General features: G+C 43.1%; 1 protein-coding gene across 1 annotated transcript in view; it reads left to right on the top strand.

The window, feature by feature from the left end:
• The window catches only part of LOC140693521 (uncharacterized), a 114224-nt gene extending 99600 nt beyond the window's left edge, over window positions 1–14624 (top strand). Inside the window, exons 14-15 of the mRNA XM_072957341.1 lie at window positions 1140–1210; window positions 14379–14624. The gene's annotated coding sequence lies outside the window, so the exon portion shown is untranslated. The remainder of the gene's footprint in view (window positions 1–1139; window positions 1211–14378) is intronic.
• Window positions 14625–16105: the final 1481 nt, after the last annotated feature.

Here is a 16105-nt window from a genome sequence, read left to right as displayed (position 1 = left end):
TCATTGTCCAGTCCTGTCAGTGCTGCCCTGCAAGGTTCTGCAGTGGGTGCTCTTACCCTGAGATGGGAGGGCGTAGAAGGGCATTGTAGCACCCGAGGGCAGGAAGGGGTTGCTTTAAAAGCAGACATGTAGCCTCCTGCAGCTGCAGACCTGCAGGCAGTTTGGTTTATGGTCGTGGAGAGGACTTTGGAGGTCTTAGCATCGTCTTAAGACTTGTTTTCCCTTGGGGACCTGATTTGCCTTTGCAGATTAATGTTGAAGATTTGGGCTTCTGGCAAAGCTGTTTTCAGAGATGGGTATATATGTAACATATAGTATAAAATGAAAGGTTTTATTTAATATTTGGGACTTTGTAGCTGTAGGGAACAGCTCTGTTGGCCTGGTTTCCACGGAGGACACTAGCAGTCGTCAGAGCGTGCGGGAGGGCAGGCAGCCTGCAGTGCTGCTGCAGGGGTTCTCCCCAGCAGGACGCTCTGCTGAGTTGACTCTTCTCTGAGTTTGGTTGCCAGAGGAGCAGACAGCAAAGTAATGAGTTCTGGTGGGATTGTATAATGACAGGAAGAAAGAGGGAGCCGTAGTTCTTAGGGACTACTACACTCTTTTGGTTCCTGATCCAGTGTGTCCCATTACACAATTGATGAGTTGTGTCTATTCTGGGACTTGATTGAAATAAACGTGCAGCCTGAATATTAAGAGTTATGTTTTATTTGTCAGAAGGACTCGAGCCAGGATGACCGCCTCTCAGAACACTCTGAGGGACTGCTCGCAAGAGTAGGGGAGAAGCTAGGATTATATAGGAGCTTTACAACAAAGACCAGGTAGTCAGAACAATAAAACATTGCTTGTTATCTAAAGAAAGCCAGGTATCTCAAGTTCATGAATTTAATGCTTTTCAATATATGGGAGGAAGCCAACATTTGGGCTGACTGAATATATACTTTAGACAAGCACCTAGCTATCTAGGGCCAGTAATCTGTCCTTTCTTATTCTGAGTCTGCTCAGAGGGCACCGTTGTGAATGGCTGCAGGCCTGTCTTCACTGGGGGGTGGCGTTAGCCGCTGATGACTTGTTTTCAGCATTCTTTGTTTAGTGACATGGTTGCAATATTTTCATTCAATTTGTAGTGTTTTCATTCACAGAAAATTATGGTATTACCCTGATTATGGATAATCTGGAAGCTTGGAATGGAACCGAGATGGAATTACTGCAGGTAACTTCTACTTTAATAAGCCATGTGTAAACATGAACACGGAGGAAGCATACAAAAGGATTCGGTGGTGAATGGGAAGGGTTTCTGCACGTTACAGGAGAAGGCAAGGCAGAATTCTTCTTCTTTGTGGGCAGGTATGTGAGTCCAACTTTCCTTTCTGAAGTGCTTTCTGAGAACTGTTTATGGTAATGAACCAACATTGACAAACGGTGACACACATTGCATTTAAGAGCTGGCTGGCTTCAACTTGGGTATTGGACAGGTGGAATTCATAGGCAGTGGTCAGGTGGATGGGACAGAGATGGAGCCCAGGCCTGGGCCCATATTCAGGTTGAAATCGCCATTTACTCACCATAGCGCCTTGGACTTGAATGTAACCTCTCTTAAACTGATGGTGAGTCTGTGAAATGGGCATGATAATATTCGTTACTTCCTGGGCTTGTTGTAAGTTCTGAAGATTATTATAGCACACATGAAGCACTTAACACACTGACACTTAGCAGTGTACACTTTGTTCGACCACCACGCTTGGTGTGTGTCAGAGCCTTAAAGGCAGCATGTGTCTGTTTAGGATGCACTGGTAGCCCCTTGGCTACTTTGTGAATTTGGTGATTTCCTTTAATACTTGTAACTCTGTGTGCCATGGGCAGTTATTTTTATGGACAGATGAGGAATCTCAGGGTAAAAAAGACTGTGTAATTTGCCCAAAGTCAGACCATAATTTTGTGTGCAGGGGCCTCGGTTCAGCATGGGCTCCTGGGCCTTCTGCTCTCTCCGTTCAGCACCAGAGCCAGATGTGGGCTCGGCTGTTTCCCAGCCCAGAATATCCGGCAGGCCACAAGACACACCTGGTCCTGTGCTGCTTGAGCAAAATCTCCGGAGGAGAGGCAGTTACAAAAGGGATAAACATAAAAACAGACGACAGCAAATTGTGATCAGCTCTGAGAAGGAAAGGAACACGTCTGGCCGTGCAGAGCTGGGAGCTTTCCCGTCGGGGCTGCTCTGGGGGCGCTCATCTCAGCTAAACAAGCTGTGCTGCTGCACCAAGGCAGGAAGGCAGGGCGCGTGTGGCCAGGTAGACAGGGCCTCGTTGATCGTACTCATTCCCTATTAAGTGGCAGGTGTCACAGGCACTTAACTAATAAACAGACATTGGCCAGAATCATCACGCATTTTGCTTGGTAGTTTTATTGGCGCCAACTTTGAGAGGAGGTCATTGAAGCTGGGGAGTTTGCTGCATGCCCGTGATTACCATGGAAATACCCCCACTGGTCTTTCAACCTAGACTGGTGTGGCTGTCATGTCCCAGCCCTGTGAATGGCATCGTGCAGCTTCTCCCAAGTGGCCCAAATGACTGACATTGATATGCTTAATTCGTAGGAAATGGTATGTGGCAATAAGAGAAAAAGGTAGTAAGAAATTGGAAAACTAGAAAATAACCAATTCTTCCCCTGCTGGGGGACCGTACCCTGTGTCTCTCACCCCACTCACTGCCTGTCACCTCCTCCCTGCCGACTCCGTGTTCAGAAGCCACTCTGAGCCTTTGAAGAACATTTTGCCTCATGACACTGTTGACTAGGACCTGCGACCTCTCTGTCCCTGGTTAACTCTCTCTTCAAAGCCATTTAAATTTCTTGCAGGCTCCTCCACTCAAATGTAAGAATAGCCCCTTTAAACTTCTTGATGCAGCTCCTTAATGAAGATCTTGGGAAGGAAACCTAGCCAAAACCTGGGAGGTATTCACAGAGTGAATGTAACCTGAGCATTTTTTGACGTTCAGAATCAGAGCGGTGGGAGACACAGGAAGGCCTTTTTAAGTTAGAAAGTGGAAAGAGAAAGGACTCAGGATGTTTGAGACTGAAACATCTCGGTCCCAGCCAGCAAGGCACCTGCGTTCAGGATGGTGTGTGGGGAGTGCAGAGTTCTCAAAAAGAAAGAAGTGGTGGGATGGCAGGGAGGACATTTAGGTACTTAACTGGGGAAGGAAAAAGTTGGCTGAACAATTCATGGTTGAACAAGAGGATTGTGACATGATGTGCTTGTATTTTGGAGAGAAGGGTTTTGTGGAGCCAGGCCTAAGGAGAAATCTCTCTGACTGGGGAGTCAGCACAACAAAAAAACACAGAGAACCAGGCAGACCCCATGGCCCCTGATGGGGGAGAGGCTGCCCACCAATTGGAGACCTGGAGGCTGCTTCTGTCCCTTAGCTGGGGTCTCAGACCTCACTTCACATCCCAGTCCTGTTGATACAAGAAAAAATATGTGGGGCATGAGAAGGGCTGTGTCCCAGGCTTCCGTTGAGCCCCTGGGATGTGCCCCACCAGATTTTGTTCCTTGGCTTCATGCAGTAAAGAATTCAAGAACAAGCCAGTGTTGAGTAAAGGTAGATTTATTCAGAGAGATACATTGACAGGCATGAGAAACGTCACGAAGTATGGGGGTTTGATGCTCAGATTAAAAGTAGGCACACACTCCACAGAAATAGTGTGGGCCTTCTCCGAAGAGGTAGAGAGAGGGGTTCCTGGGATGTGGCTCTGTGTTGCTCCTTTTCTTGGGCTTCGTGGTTTCATATGCTAATAAGTAGAAGGACCAGCCTTAGGGCAAGGGGCTGGGATTCCAGGGAGTTGGCCATTTTCCACCCTTTGACCTTTTGTGGCTAGCCTTGTGACGGCCATGGTGCCTGGGGCCGTGTTATTCACCATGTTACTATTACAATGGGTGTATAATGAAGCTCAGGATCTACTAGAAGTTAAATCTCTTCATCCTGAGCCTCAAGACCTATTGGGGGTTGAATTCTCCACCATTTTGATGTTAATTGCTGTGGTCTTTCTTGAATGGCTTGCTCTGCCCCCTTCCATCCTGTCTCACTGTGATGACACAGAGAGAGCAAAGGCCGGGCCCTGCGTGTGTTCCTGCATTTAACAGCGGGAGATGTGGGGTGGGCTGAGGATGACTCTGAGTGGTGAGAAATATGTTTCAGATTTTCCCACATGAGACATGGGGACCTGCCAGCAGCCATTGCAGATTTATCTCACGGGCATTATCGCTTGTGTTGTTACGGAAACAACAGGCCAGCCAAGAAATAAGCAGCACTCAGAGGGTGGGAGTACTGAGATTTATTATGCCAGCGGGCTCAGAGGGGCTTCTGTTCCCAAGCCCTGAGCACATCCAAGACGTGCACATGAGGTTTTATAGGGTTAATTACAAGTATGGGGCTTTTAGCCAATAAGGCTCGAACAACAAAAAGCAAGGAATCAGTACACTGAAGCTTATCAATTTGGAACAGATCACGTTACTGACAATTGTTGACCTTGGATTTACGAGTTAGCTTGTTAGCCCAGTAAACTGACACTGAACTTCAGATTTACGAGTTAGCCCAGCAAAACTTAGATCAGTAAACCGACACTTATCACACTTAGATTTGTGACTTAGCTTGTTAGCCCAGCTGGGGTTTTTGTTCACAGTGTCACTCATCTTTTCTATTTTCCTTTTATTTTTAAAGTATTTAATCCAAATTTAATATCAGGATTTTTTTGGAAAGAAATTTCTCTTTTTCTTTTCTTTGGGGCTCTTTTGGGGGGTAGGTAATTAGGTATATTTATCTGTTAGTGGAGGCCCTGGGGCTTGAACCCAGGACCCTGTTCACACTAAGCACACGCTCTACCACCTGCCCCATCATCTTTTTCTTTTTGCTTTAGCTGCCAAGAATCTTACAGCTGAATTTCTAGTCGGCCTTTAACACTTGCCCTGACTTCATCGAATCCATTTTTATGAGTTTACCTCCCCCTGGTTTCATTTAAGTATTGAATCTCCATTTTCTCTTCACTCTCTGTTTTGCCTTTTTGTTGTTATGGTTGTTAAGCTGTGTTTAAAAAATTGTTTAATTTCTCTTTTAGCAGGAGGCTGAAGTAAATAAATATGTAAACAAACATCACACTTAAATGCTTTTATATATTCTAAGCTGTTTAGTAGTTAATTAAAAACCAAATTGAATATTAAAGGGATAACATTTTTAAATTATTTTTTAATTTTTTATAAAGACATAGCTGATTTAAAATATATGTTTCAGGTGTACAATAGATGCTCCATTTATAGTTACTGTAAAACATTGTCTGTATTCCCTGTGTTGTAAGATACATCCCTCTAGAGTGTTTACATTACATGTTGCAGTTTGTATAAGAAAGTTGGGTAACGCAGAGTCTGGAACGTGGCTGTGTATGACTCAGGTTCACGCTCACCCTGCCTGTCAGAGCTCAGGCCTTCACTCCTTTCTGCAGGGGAGCGAGTGGAGGCAGATCTCACCAGCGCTGGCACCACACTCTGAGTGGCAGTGACAGCAGTGACTGTGTGTGGACGTGAAAATTGTTGTTCCAAGAGTTTTACATGCTTTTCTGCATTTAATAATTAAAGCCCTCCTGTGAGGAAGGGTTTTAAGTTTTTAATGAATAATACATTTTATTTTGGTATTGATAGACTTCAAAACTCCGGAAAATTTACAGGAGTAGTACAATAAATGCTTAGATACAGTTCACCTTAAAGGGCACTATTTGCCCTTTTGTGACGGGCTTATTTTAGCATAAATTTTCAAAGTTCATTCATATTGTAGCCTGAATCAGTACATTATTCTTTTTGTTTGATAATATCCTTTTCCTTTTTTTTCGTTTTTGGTCTATTTAAAAATATTTTCATTGAAGTCTAGTCAGTTTATAGTGTTGCATCAGTTTCTTGTGTACAGCACAAAACTTCAGTTAAATAGGAACATACCTGCATTCATTTTCATATCCTTTTTAAACATAAGTTACTATAAGTTATTAAATATATTCTCCTGTGCTATACAGTATATACTTGCTGTTTATTGTATACATACTCAGCATCTGCAAATCTTGAACTCCCAATTTATTCATTCCACACCCTCTCCCCTCTGGTAACCATAGTTTGGTTTCTATGTCTCTGTGTCTGTTTCTGTTCTGTAGATAAGTTTATCTTTTTGTTCCTTTGTTTTTGTTTTTTTTTTTTGTTTTAGATTCCACATGTGAGCGATCTCATATGGTATTTTTCTTTCTCTTTCTGGCTTATTTCACTTAGAATGTCATTCTCCTGGTCCATTCATATTGCTGCAAATGGCATTATTTTATTATTATTTTATTGCTGAATAGTAGTCTATTGGACATATATACTACAACCTCTTTATCCAGTCGTCTGTCAGTGGACATTTAGGTTGTTTCCATGTCTTGATATTGTAAATAATGCTGCTGTGAACATTGGGGTGAAAGTGTCTTTTTGAATTACGTTTCCTTTCGGATATATGCCCTGGAGTGGGATTGCTGTGTCATCTGGGCCCCCAAGGTTTTGTCTTTTGAGGAACCTCTATACAGTTTTCCACAATGGCTCCACCAAACTGCATTCCCACCACAGTGTAGGAGTGTTCCCAATTCTCCACAGCCTCTCCAGCATTTAGTGTCTATGAACTTCTGAATGATGGCTATTCTGACTGGTGAAAGGTGATACTTGTTTGCAGTTTTGATTTGCATTTCTCTGATAATGATATTGAGCATTTTTTCATGTGCCTATTGGCCATTTGTATGTCTTCATTGGAGAAATGTTTCTTTAGGTCTTCTGCCCATTTTTGGATTGAATTGTTTGTTTTTCTTTTTTATCAAGTGTAAAAGCTGTTTACATATTCTGGGAATTAAGCCCTTGTCACTTTCATTTAATGCAACTATTTTCTCCCACTCCATAGGTTGTCTTTTTGCTTTAATTTTTGTTTTCTTTTCTGTGCAAAAGCTTGTAAGTTTAATTAGAACCCACTTGTATATTTTTGCTTGTATTTCTATTGCTATAGTAGACTGCTCTTGGAAAATATTGTTGAGATATATGTCAGATGTTTTGCCTATGTCTTCTTCTAAGAGGTTTATAGTGTCTTGTCTACAATTTTTAGTCTTTAAGCCATTTTGAATTCATTTTTTTGTATGTTGTGAGGGGGTAGTCTAACTTCATTGATTTACATGCAGCTGTGCAGTTTTCCCTGCACCATTTGCTGAAGAGGCTGTCTTTGCTCAATTGTATGTTCTCACCTCCTTTGTCAAAGATTCAATTACCAAAAGTTTGTGGGACTATTCTTGGTAATTTTGTTTATCCATTCATTGATGGATGGATATTTTTAGTGACTTTTAGCTACTCTGAATGATACTGCTATGAATATTGATGTGCAAGTTTTTGTGAGAATACATTTCCATTCTGTTGGCTGTACAGTTGGCCCACCATATCTGTAGTTTCCACTTCATGGACCAAGATGGCTGATTGCAAAGGGACTTGATCATCCTTGGATTATGGTATCCAGGGTGGGGGTTCCTGAAACCAACCCCCCGAGGACACTGAAGGATGACTCTACATGTAGGAGTGGAATTGCTCAGCCACATAACTCTAACCTTTTGAGGAAACATCGGGCTCTTCCAAAGAAGCTGCACCATTGCCCCTTTCCAACGGCTGCATATTGAGGGTATCCATTTCTCTGCCTCCTGATTGACACTTGTTATTGTCCATGTTTTGATTATAACCATCCTAGTGAGTTTAAAATGAGATCTCATTTTGATTTTGATTTCGCTAGTGATGCTGACCATCTTTTCAGATGCTTATTGGCCAATTGTGTATCTATTTAAATCCTTGGCAAATTAAAAAATTGGGTCGATTTTCTTTGTATTGTTCAGTTGTAAGCATTTGTTTTATATCCTGGATACTAGTCTCTTATTAGATATATGCTTTGCAAGATTTTTCTCCTATTCTGCAGATTGTCATTTCACTTTAATTTTTTTAAACATTAAAACAATTTCTTTATAGGGGAGGTAATTAGATTTATTCATTTTGTTTTTCTTCCTTAGTACGCACTCTATCATTTGAGCTACCCCTTTCCCCTTTCATTTCACACTCTTGATGTTGTCCTTTGTAACAAATGATTTTAATTTGATGAAGTCCATTTTATCTATTTTGTTTTATCACTTGTGCTCTTGGTATTGTATCTAGGAAGCCATAGCCTATCCTATGACCACAAAGATTCATACTATGTCTTCTTTTAGAAAGTTCATATATTTAGTTTTTACGTTTCTGTCTGTGATCCATTTTGAATTAATATTTGTTATATAAAATACGGGGTCCAGATTCCAGATTCATTCTTTTGCCTTCAGATACCCAGGTGTCTCTGCTCCATTTGTTGGATAGACTATACTTTCAATGGAGTGTTGTTGGCACATTTCTGGAAAACTGACTGTAAATGTAAGTTTCCCCCCAGGATTTTTTATTGTGTCTCATAGATTTCTGCATCCAAACTTATGACAGAAGCATAATGACTTGAGTGCTATAGATTTGCTGTAACCTTTGAGTGAGTCCTCCAAATTTGCTCTTCTTTTTCAAGATTGTTTTGGCTGACCTGGGTCCCTTGCTTTCAATATGAATTTTGGGATCAGTTTTTCAATTTTTGCAAAGAAGTCAGCTGGAATTTTGATAGGGATTCCATTAAATATGTAGATTACTTTGGGAAGTCTTAACATTTTTAACAATATTTTCTACCATTGCATGATCATGGGATGCCTTCCATATATGAAGATATTTTAAAATTTTTTTGGTGATACTTCAAAATATTCAATGTACAAATCTTGTAAACTTTTGTTAAATGTATCTCTCATTTTATTTTTTATGCAGTTGTAAATGGAACGGCTTAGCTTCATAAGGGTGGGACTATATATATCAATTTATTTATTTCTAGGATTCCTACATAGCAAATACACTAGGTTTATATTTGCTACATTGATCTATCCACAATTCTTCCCACCCCCGTGTCATAAGAAACCAAGACCCAGCTTAAGCCATCTGAACACCTATGTGGAAGTGAGAAATGAGACCTTTGGGTGGGGTTTGTGTAGATGATACTGAGATCTTATTCAGGATGGCTTCATCTTAATTCCTTTTAAACAATCCTTTCAGAGTACATAGTCAGATACATTAGGAAAATGCTGTTTTGATGTGCGGAGGAGCTAAGACTATAATTTTCAAGTAATTTCTAGTGAGAGTGTTGTACTTGAAACATAATTTGCATCAATCTTTGAAGATTTATGTTTCAGGAGCTTTGAGTAAATAATACCTGTCTTTATTCAATAACTACAACTAAATGCTCAAGCAACATGTAAGAGTTTGAGCAAACTGCTCCCGCCCTGTAGTGCTGGTTGGTTGCAGCTGTAACTGGAGTCAGCGCTTACCTCGCCCAGTACACTTGTGCTGATCTGCTCAAAACAGTTCGTCCAACAGTTTGTCGGTAGTCTTTTAGACAAAGCCATAAAGCATTGATTTAAGGTTGCTGGAATGTAATCTATTCTTATTAATATTAAGTAAGCACATATTGAGTACTTACTGTATGTTGGGAATTGTCCCTCAGCCTCACATGAATATTACTTCTAATAAAACCTCTCATATTTCCCTGTTATTTGCACTTTACAGATAAGGAGACTGAGGATTAGGTCTTCTCTCTTTTGGGGGGAGCTCATTATCAATGATGGGAAGTTGTAAGGAAAAAGATATTGATTCATCCAGAGAAAATATTTTTCTGAGATTCAGTATTGAAGAAGGTAACCACTGAAGAGGGTGATCATTGTTTGAGTGAGACGAGCCCCGGGTTGTACGGAGTCAGCATCCCTGTCCTGGACGCTGCACGTGTAGAGCTGCGTGGTGGGTGAGGCGGCGCGGCCGCGCAGGGAAAGCGGGTGCCGGGCCGTTGGGCTGTGCTCAGGCCCGGTGGGGCTTTCTCCTAAGAGCAGTGGACCGTCATTGACAGATTTTAAGTAGGCTAGTGCGATGCTCTCGTAGATCACTTTTGTCTTGTAGAATGCTTAGAAACATTTAGAAGGCTCGGCAGGAGGTGATGTGATGAGTCAGAGTAGGGTGGCTGCGAGGTGTAGCAGTGTTCAATTTTCAAGTGATTTTCAGTCCCAGGTTTGTGGCTCAGTAGCCGTGTCACTTTGGATGACACACCCAAGGAAGTGAAACAATTTATCTAATCAATAGAAGCAGTGATGTACCGAACTCCCAGGACTGCTGTGTAGATCCAGTGAGATAACGTGTGCACAGTGTGCAGCATGGTCCCCAGCACAGAGTCAGTGCTGAGGGAGTGCCAGTGAGTACCTGGTAGGACAGGTGTGGGTGGTGGATCTCGTTGACTGAGGAAATTTGCCCCTGAAGGAGGGGTCTTGTCACATCTGTGAGTGATTGGCCTGAGCTGGGAGAGGCAGGGAGACCTTGCCCCCGACCAAGGGCCCTGGGCAGGATGGCTATGGGAGGAACACCGTGAAGTTAGCTCTTTGCAGGTGGAGTTGGAGGTGCCCTTGAGACATCTAAGTGCAGTGTCACAATCACAGAAGTGGTCTGGTCCCGGGCTGTGCATTTTCCTGCTGAGATATTGATCTCTGAACGCGAAGACATACTTTACAGGACAAGTGAATAGTAGTATCATCTCTCATCAAAGCTCACATCTCTTTATTCATCACTCACTTTGCTAATTGGGTACTTACAGAACACACTTCACTGTCCTCCCCTGGGCTCAGGCTCCACAGAAAAGAGCTGGTGAGTCTCCCTCTTTTCCAGAAGAAGACACACTTAGCTGGTAGACTTCTATACCTCGCCAGACTTAGAATTTTAGGTTGTTGATTTAATTCTATTTTCTGTTGGTCATCTCCTGACAGGAGAGACGTTTTACCTCATGGTCAGGTTTCAATTAGCTGTTACTGAGAATTGCTGGTCTGATCCATAGTGTATTTATTCTATTAACTTTGTAGAGTACTTATCATTTTTCTGTCTTTGCTCTTTAATTTTGTTTGCCCCTTCAATTTTCTATCTTATTTGGGACCTTATTTTATTTTTTAATTAAAAAATGTCTATTAGCAGTTAACAAAACAAAAGCAAAGAAAAAATGCACATGATAGCTAAATTTAGAAAATATCTTGTGTGTTTTCTGTCTCAGCAATGGAGGGTTCTAGAAACTCGTGAAAAGCTTCATTACATAAGTTCCTTTAAATTCTGATTAAGAAATAAAACCTTCCTTCCTCATCTTTCAAGCTGCACAGCTAATTGTCAAGAAAGTGAGGGGAAATTCTCAGAAGCCAAGACAAACCAGAAAGCAGGGATTCTGGGAGATACGTGAGCCTTAGAAGCCCTGGGGTGCCGGTTGGCTCCTGAACTGAGTTTCAGTTGCCCTGGCAGGAGGGCAGGAGGTGAGCCTGTGTCCTCTCACACTGGGAGTTGGATGGCTGTTCTTATATAAGGCCAAACACATCCTGAGAATCCTGCTTTATAAAAGGTTGAATTAGAAAGAAAAGAATAAAAGCATTCCTCAAGGCAAGGAAGTAAGGAAAGTAAAATTTTTTGGAAGCGGGAAAAATAACATATCCAAAGTAAGGATTTAGTTTAAAGCTGTTCTGGCATGAGAGTGACCACAAACCCATGGCAGAAAATCACAGCTCCTCCCGGAAAGAGAAGGTGTGTTTTGAATGAATCAGTGGACAGCCATTCTGAAAAAGGCCTCCAGAGTCTTCTGGATCAAGATACTGGACTCAAACACCTCCCTTCCATGGTCTCATTTAAATAACCAGAAAGGTTTTAAAGGAAAGAAGCCATAATCATAGTTCTATTTATTGACATTACTTTATGCTAGGAATTCAAAGGTGACTATGGAGTTGTCTCCTCTTTTATGGAACTTACTTTCTATTTGACATAGTTGGGGAACTTGGTGGAGGGTGGTGTTAGTATGTTGCAATTAACCAGGAGAGGAGTTTAAGAAAGCAGTGAAGGGTTGGTGACATTTTTCGCTGAGGACAGTCCTGTTCAGTTGGCTTGTAATTACAGGCTCGTTGAGTTGTCACTGGAGGGAATTAATCTTAAGGAATTTGGACTTAGCTCAGGCCTCTTCAGAATGGACAAGTGAACCTGGAGAAAGACAGTCAAATCTGTGCAGACATTGAAGTTCACTTCAACATGTGGTATCCATGAGCCAAAGATAGGACTAGTAGGCAGCACTTCTTGAGGGCAGAGGAGTGGTTTTTAAGGTTCTTCAAGAATGAATCCCAAGGTACCGGGATGGCCAGTTGTCAAACTGTGACTTTGCTCTTTGGACGGTGTATCCACCAAGGGTATTGGCCGTTTATAAGTTTCCATTTCTCCTTAATACATGTCAGGTTATGAGGACGTGGGCATAAACGTTTCACACCTTGTCAAGGTGACTTTGGGTACCTGCCTAGAATCATGGGCACAGTTGCGGCTGCGTCATACATCTTGCCGCACATCCCGCTCCCCGGCTCCGTGATCACGGCAGAGTGGTTCCTTATTGAGCTGTCCATCTCCTCTGTGACATCGTAACCAAACAAAAGATTGGAGAGTATTAGCTTGGCTTTTTTCTTTTCTAACATTCCCTTCAAATTATGATGACTGATAGTGGACCCAGTTACGTTTGCAGATGATTTACAAGTAGGGCTGTCAGTACAAACCTTGTAATCCCCGCTGTGTGATCTAGAGAAGAAAGTTACACTCTTTCCAAATTGTTTTGATGCACTTATGTGGGAAAATGATGTATGTTTGAATATGTATTTCCTCTCTTACTCATCATGGCTAGAGATGAATATTTGTAGACATGGAATGAGTACTCTGTATTTGAACTGTATGGTCCCCTAAATTCTCCCCAGCTTTTTAAAGTCATCACTGGAGTGCTACCTCCAGAGTGCCGCAAAGCATCCAACACTGCCTGCTCTTCGGACACTGTAAGTTTCCAAGTTGGAGAAGGCTGCTGGCTGGTGAGGCAATCTCTCGCACATCTCTGGTTGGGTGATGTGAGCTGAGAACACAAGAATTGGCAGACAGTAACTAACCACGATCACGTCCATTTCTGGAACACTCATGGAGGATTTTACACCTATGCTAGTGGAATACGTTATTTCATTTAGTTTTCCCAAAAATCATATTTAGATTTTATCACCTGTATTAAAAAGGAAACTGTCAAAGCGAGTGACGTGCAGACTTTGGACTGGAACACGGGTCTTTCTGATCCCTGTCTCTGTTCCCTCCCCGGCCTATCCTTGCAAATGACCAGGAGACTCTTCCTCTGTCTTGAGTTTCCCTCTGATGTTACCGCTCTCTTTGTTTCTAAGAGAGGAAAACAAGTCTAAACTTACTTTCCAGTTGGAAATGGAATGGAGAGTTAACGTTGGAAGCCGGGAGAATCTGTCCTGTGATGAAGTGGTCTCCGAGCCACTTCCACTGGGATGTCACATCACTGTCTGGGCCCCTTGCTCAGCCTGTGCACAGGTGACAGCGCAGTTGTGCCGAGCAGTCCTCCCGGACAGGGCAGTGGGTTGGAAATGAGTTTGGGGATTTGGTTTCATTACACAAGTTCCTGAGGGCCTTGACCTGGCACTTCGAGTGGGAGCATTCCCTGTCCCACAGACTGTGCTCTGGGCCCGTGCAGACCTGACGTGGCCTCAGCCTGAGTCTCAGGGCCCGTGGTGATGAGGAGCATTTTAGCCCAGGGTCTGCCGGAGGCTCTGAGACTACTGGGCTGTGGGACTTTGTCCAGGATGATAATAATTCCTCCCCGAGTTTCAGATTTCCTTGCCTGTGAGCCGGGGTAGTAGTTGTTTCTGAGATGATTGTAATGATTCAGTAATGGGCGCAGCGTGTGCTGACAGGTAGCTGGGTGCTTTAGGAGCAGAAGTCGCAATCACTCTGTCAGCTTCTCCCTGTGCGCTCTGTGCTTTGAGAAGTTGTGTGTTTGGTGAAAGTCCCGCCCAGACCCTAGGGTCTAGATGAACTGTTGTTCCTTTACTTTCCCTTCCTTTTCCTCTTTCCCTTCTCTGTGTCCCATGTTTAGGTAGCAGATTCCTCTATTTCAGGGAATACGGGCTTTTCTAGTAAAGGGACAGGTGGAATGCGGAGAGGTGGGGCCCAGAGGGGGTCTGGAGTGTCTGCACAGTGCTGCTTCCCTGCGTTTCTGCATCCGGTCCCATCAGTGCACTAAGTCAGCCTTCCTCTTCCTTCCTGTGTCATCGGGTCTCTGTTTTAAGGGAAAACCATTTTTATGGGTCTTTTTTCACTTACGTGTTTCATTCAGATGCTTGTTGCTTTTCTCCCTGTGCTTCAGCGTTCCGAGGAGAAAATTCAGCCGTGCAGCATCCTCTCCGAGCTCTACAGTTGATCGGCTTCCACTGCAAGTCCACCTTCTTCAAGCGGGTGGCCCCCGTGCGGCACGCGGCCCCCGGCATCCCGGAGCCTGGCGGGAAGGCCTGCTCCCGACTCCTCCTGCAGACGCTTCCTGGCTACAGTCTGTCACTGGACTTGCAGGACTTCAGCAAATGTGTTGGAACTAAAACATTGCTTCAGCCCCATTAACCATGCCTGGTTTGGGCCCTGCTGTCCTGCCTCATCAGGGTGAATCTTGATTCATTTAGAACAGGGCTCAGCAGACTTTTCCTTTCAAGGGCTTGGGGGTAAATATTTCAGGGTCTGAAAACCTCCTGATCTCTGGTGCAGCTGCTCAGCTCTACTGTTTAGATGCCAGAACAACCAGATAGTCCACACACCCATAGAGCTTTATTAACAGCGGTGGCTGGGGCTGGATTGGGTGTATGAACTGCAGTTTGCCCCCACAGCCTCCTCAATATTGACACCTGCACCAGAGTGTACATTTGTGACAATGGGTGAACCTACACTGACATGTCATCATCACCCATAGCCCATAGTTGACACTAGGATTTACACATTGTGTTGTGCACTCTGTGGGTTTGGACAGATGTACAATGACATGTATCCACCATCACAGCATCATACAGAGTCGTGTGTCTTAGTGACCTTAAAATGCTCCGTGCTGCACCTCATTCATTGCTCTTTCCCCTCTAGCCTCTGGCAGCCACTGATCTTTCAGTCTCTGTGTTTTTCCCTTTCCCAGAACACCATACAGTTGGAATCAGACAGTTGCTGAAACTTCCCAGATTGGCTTCTTTCACTTGGTAATATGCATTTAAGGTTCCTCCATGTCTTTTCATTCCTTGATAACTCATTTCATTTTAGCACCAAATAATAGTCCATTTTCTGGCGGGACCACAGTTTATTTATCCATTCACCTACTGAAGAAGAGCTTAGTTGCTTCTGAATCCTGTTGAGTATGAATAAAGCTGCTATTAACATCTGTATGCAGATTTGTGTGTGAACATAAGTTTCCATTTCATCGAGTAAACACCAAGGAGCACAGTTGCCGGATCATATGTTAGAATTACGTCTAGCTCTGTAAAAAATTGCCAGACCGTCTTCCAAAGTACCTGGGCCATTTTTCATTCCCACCAACAATGCATTATAATTTCTGGTGCTCCACATCCTCACCAGCATTAGGTGCTGTCAGTGTTCTGCATTTTGGCAGTTCTGACAGGTGTGCAGTGGTATCTCGCTGTTTCAGTCTGCATCCCCTTGATGACAGGTGCTGTGGAGCATCTTTCCAAAGGCTTCTTTGGCATCCAGATTTCTTCTTTGATGAGGTGTGTGTTCAGGCATTTTGCTCATTTTTTAATCAGGTTATTCATCCTTCTTGTTGAGTGTAAAGAAATTTTGGTATATTCTGGATTTCAGCCCTTTATCAGTGTGTCCCTGCCCTTCACCTTCAGTGCCAGAGTTGTCCTTTGGGTCTCAGTGGAGTGTCAGATCTTCAAAGAGATTCCCTGTCTTCCCTCAGCCTAAATACTGTCCTTGTATTTTTCACTTTCAGTGACTCATTTTGTTCTTTTTAAATAGCATTTCCCATAATTTGTAAGTATATTAAAGACAAAAGGGCAATGATTGAACACCGCCTGCCCAACCAGGCTGTGTGCCCTGTGAGAG

This window comes from Vicugna pacos, unplaced genomic scaffold (assembly GCF_048564905.1).
Source record: "Vicugna pacos unplaced genomic scaffold, VicPac4 scaffold_19, whole genome shotgun sequence".
NCBI classification, from domain to species: domain Eukaryota; kingdom Metazoa; phylum Chordata; class Mammalia; order Artiodactyla; family Camelidae; genus Vicugna; species Vicugna pacos.
This window is presented reverse-complemented; position numbering and strand designations above follow the sequence as displayed.